Source organism: Castor canadensis, chromosome 5, assembly GCF_047511655.1.
Source record: "Castor canadensis chromosome 5, mCasCan1.hap1v2, whole genome shotgun sequence".
Classification (NCBI taxonomy): domain Eukaryota; kingdom Metazoa; phylum Chordata; class Mammalia; order Rodentia; family Castoridae; genus Castor; species Castor canadensis.
In genome coordinates, this window is record NC_133390.1 from 18,914,668 (window position 1) to 18,919,803 (window position 5,136).

The window sequence follows — 5,136 nt, forward strand, 5'->3', positions numbered from 1 at the left end:
ACACTAACAAATTTTGATTAATTAACTTGTAATATTTTGGTCCATATTTGTTGAATAAAACCCTCTTAAGAATATTTTCTTAAATACTTTCTTTATGGAATAGAGGCTAACTTTCTTCAAACCTATAAGACCCTGAGCATAAGGGAGGACCCAATAATAGTTTGATTTGATTATCATTGCAATATGTACAATATCTTGAGCTCTTATGGAATTATAGCAAATATTTCTGGGTAGGAAAATTAAATTTATTAGCCAAAATCGCTACTTCTCAGATGGTAAAATTGATACAGAATTTTTCCAAAACATTGTAAGTGAGGGCTTGAAATGTTGTACAAACTAGAAGAAAGGAGCTATAAAACACCAAGCAAAAATTAGTGAGGAGGTGAAAATGTTAATTAATCTGATCAGCACATTATTATATACAAGATTTGAATTATAACACTGTGTTTCATGTATGTATACAATTATTACATGTCCCTATCATCTCTCTTCCTCAACCCCCTTTCTGCCTCACTTAAAGCAACTGCAAGAAGTTCCTTAGTTCTGTTTCATATAGGTATATGAAGCCTATCTACCGTATACCATCACCATAACCTCCTTCATTTACCATCCCCCTCTCATTCCCCCACAACTATACCTATTGTACAGTCCTGTTTTTGGTTATTAAGATTTGAGTTGATGTTCAAAGGGGTGTCTCAATGTGTGCTCACTGTGGGTATTTTGTCCTGTTCAACCCCTCCCATTGCTCTCCCTTACCCCTTTACCTCTCACCCCTCATTTTTCAGCAGTTTTCAATACATGTCCTTGTATCTCTACCTTCACATCTTATGTTATGCAATATTACTGATGCTATATCATTCTCTTTTACTTTCCATCTTTCCCCAGATTCCATAGAATAGTCCCACTATTACAAACATGTTCTACATCTGAGTTTGTATATGATCATGCTTGTTTTTGTGTATATGTTTATCTTTGGATCTATCTTCCACGTATGAGAGAAATCATGTGGCCTTTGTGTTTCTGAGCCTGGCTTGCTTTATTTAACATGATGTCCTTCAATTGCATCCACTTACCTTCAAACCACATGTCTTTATTCCTTATGGCTGTGTAATACTCCATTATGTATATAGTCCACATTTTCTTGATCCATTCATCAGTTGCAGTGTACTTGGGTTGTTTCTGGAGCTTGGCTGTTGTGGATAGTGGTGCAATGAACATCAGTGTACATGTGTCTCTATTGTATCCTGTTTTCCCTTTCTTTGGATAGATGCCTAGGAGCAGCAACACTGGATTCATGTGGCAGTTCTATCTTTAGCATTTTGAGGAATCTCCACACTGCTTTCCATAGTGGTTGTACTAATTTGCATCCTCATCAACAGTGTATAAGGATTTCTGTTTCACCACATCCTCCCCAGTATTTGTTGTTATTGCCCTAGATTACGGCCATTCTAACTGGGGTGAGATGAAATCTAAGTGTTGTTTTCATTTGCATCTCTTTTTTCACCAGGGAGGTTGAACACTTCTTCATGTATTTACTGGCCATTTGTACCTCTTCCTTTTAGAATTTCCTGTTTAACTCTTGTGCCATTTCATCATTGAGGTGTTGATTTTTTGAAAGTTGAGTTTTCTGAGTTATCTGTAGGTTTTGGATATTAGTTCCCTATTGGATGAGTAGCTGACAGAATGTTTTCCCATTCTGTGTGTTGTTTGTTGAGTCTGCTGACTGTTTCCTTTGCTGTGCAGAAGCTCTTTAGTTTGATGCAGTCACATCTGTTCATTGTTTCTCTCAGATGTTAGCCTTTTGAGTTCTGTTTATGAAGTTGTTCCCTACACCTATCTGTTTCAGTGTATTTTCTACTGCTTCCTGGAGTTGTTTCAAAGTTTGAGGTCTTATATTAAGGTCTTTGGTCCACTTTGAGTTGAACTGGTACAGAGTGAAAGACAGGGATCTAGTTTCAGTCTTCTACATATGGCTGTCCAGTTTTCCCAGTAGCGTTTGTTGAAGAGTCTGTCTTTTCTCCATCATGTATTTTGGGCTCCTTTGTCAAAGATCAGTTGGCTGTGTATACATGGGTTTATGACTGGGTCTTCTATTCTGATCCATTGCTCTTCCTGTCTGTTTTTGTGCCAATATTATGCTGTTTTTTATTGTTATGGCTCTGTAGTATAGTTTGAAGTTGGTTATTGTGATACCTCTAACATTTGACTTCCTGCTTTTCAAGGTCTTTTGTGTTTTCATATGTATTTCAGGATTTATTTTTTAATTTCTGTGCAAAATGTCATTGGAATTTTGATAGGGATTGCATTGAAAATATAGATTGCTTTTGGTAGTATGGTCATTTTCATAATGTTGATTCTACTGTAAACAAAGAATTCTCTTACTCCTTATTTAGCCTAATTTCTTTTGCTTAACCTTTATGGGTCTCAAATTCTTCATCTGTATTATCATGCATAATATCAGATGGCAGGTTCCTTCAGATATACTAATTTGTAATTCTATTGCAATGACTTGAATTTTCTTGTTTTTTAAGGTTAGTTTCCTGCCTGTAATAATGACTGTAACTTTTTTAGTCTTACTTTAGTCTCCCTGAAGTAGCTGGGGCTGGTTGTGTCACAGGATCAACAAAACTGAGGTCTGTCTCTAGGTTACCTAAGAAGAAAAGAGAGGGGACACAAATTACTAATACTGGAAATCAAAGAAGAAACATCACTACAACTTCTATGGACTCTTTTCTCATAAAAAGTTGTATGCTGACAAAGTTGATAATTTAGATAAAATGGACAAATTTCTTGAAATGCATATTCTGACAAAACTCTATCATAAGAAAAAAAGCTGTCTACAAAGGCCTATATCTATTAAAATTAAATCAATAATGAAAGCTTTACAAAGTAGGATGTACTAGTCCCAGATGAGTTAATTGATAAATTGTACAAATATTTAAGGAAAGTGTTATACCCATTCTCTACAAATTTTTTCAGAAGATAGAAAAGAAGGATTGACTAAGCCCTAAACAATTCTATGAGATCACCATCAACCTAACACCAAAATCAGAAAAAGACATAGAAAAAAGAAAACTGTAGACCAATGTTTCTCATGAATATAGATGCAAATGCTCTTGAAAGATATTAACAAATTGGAAAGTAAGAATTAGAAAAGATGTTTCCTATTCTATGTCATCAGAGAAATTAAAATTAAAGTAAAAATGATATATATGTATTTCTATTTCTATATTACAATGCATATGTATATCTGTCTCAATATCTACATCTATATTTACATATTTTTATATGAACTGATTCAAGTAGACTCACTGGTTATAAATTTACAACACTACTATATATACCTAAGTTAAAATAAATATTAATATTTAGTTAATATTAATTTATTCTGCCTTGTGAGCCAAACTAATTGTGTTATGAAACTTGGATTCAATTTCTGAGTGATATCAGGTTGTTGTCTGAAGTTTAAGACAATATTAGCTACATCATTTGATTCTTGTAGTGAGCAAACTAATTCAGGCAAAAAAAATAACACCTAAAAAACAGTGTCATATATTCTGTGCTCTCAGTTGTTGTTTATGATTAATGCCTAGAATTCTGCATGTGTAAGTACATGTGTGTGCATGTGCGTATGTGTAAGGTGAGCTGTATAACTCAGAGCTCATTAAAGAGATTTCCAAAGTTGCTTAAAAACAGAAAGGCCATCTACTTTCTTATAAAATGCAGATGATCTAACATAGCATTATCCTATTTAGTAATAGTTGAATTTTCAGCAAAAATTCAACTTTTATGTGTTGAAAACCAGGATGATAAGGACCCTCCAATGTATATGAATAAGTAATAATTTATCCTATCATTGTTTAATGAATAATAAGTTATAGGTTTATTAATATACTTCCATATTTCCAGGATTACTAAAATGGGGTTACAAATGACTGTCTACTCAGGCTATCATTTCTATCATATAGTAAAAAAAAAATAGGTTGAACTACTACAATAGGGTTTTAATGACACAAGTAAAAATGTAAATGGTGAAGAATAAGAAGGATTAAGCGGTGAGTTTAAAGTCTGAGGTCTCATGAGCCTCTGCTATTTACTTGACCTGTCTCACAGAATAGATTTCAGCATAGGAAAGCACTATTGAAAGTATTACTCTATGTTCTAGAAATACTTTATTTCCTATCTGTTAGTTCACAACCACTTAGAATTTGCTATGCCTTTTTTTGGCTTTATCATCTGATATCTGCCTCACAACATTTTTTCAACAGAGAATGCATTGTATACAGATGTTGATGGAGAAAATCTTACTAAATTTCTTAAATTTCTGTGCTTTATGAATTTCCTAATACTTTTCTTAGAAAAACTACTGTTTTATGCAGTATATTATACTTCAAGAGAACAAAAATTGGGTGTAGATTCTAAAAAGGAAAAAAATGATAATTGATATGTACTATTTCACACCACTGTGTGGATTCAATATAGATAATTTTACCTGGAAACTCTAGTCTAAGGTCATAGGTAAGAACATACAGTATAAACAATGTTTTAAAGGTTAATCCGGACAGATTTCTTTTAGTATTGTGCTGTGGGGAATGAGAAATGGAATATAAACTTAGTGGACCATTCAACGTCTTAGATTCTAATAACTAAAGTCACCCTTATCTTTGGTAAAAGCAATAAGAGACAGACATCTCTGTAGTTAGCTCTCACTCCCAGTGAATTTCATTTTCTATGCTTATTTCTCTCTGCTTCAATTTCTCTCCCCCACTCTGTCATTAACTCTTTTTCTTTTCTCTAATTACTTTATTAAAATGTGAAATAAAACTCCTCTTTAAGTTATCACTATAAAATTCAGTGTTAATGAGGAATGGAGAAGAGATACATTATTTATATTCACAGAAAGAATTAACATAACATGCATGAATGAATATTCTGTCTAATGATTATTGATTCTTTAATCTTACAGCTTAATTTTTAAGATACGATTGAGTTGCACAGTCAGTATTTTTTATTACATGAAATTGCAGTGCTTTTTCAGACTATGGTTTATTTACAGCTATTTTTCTAAAGAAAAATCACTGGCTATGAACAATATGCTTCATCATAATTTCATCAATGAACAGTATGTAGCCTTCT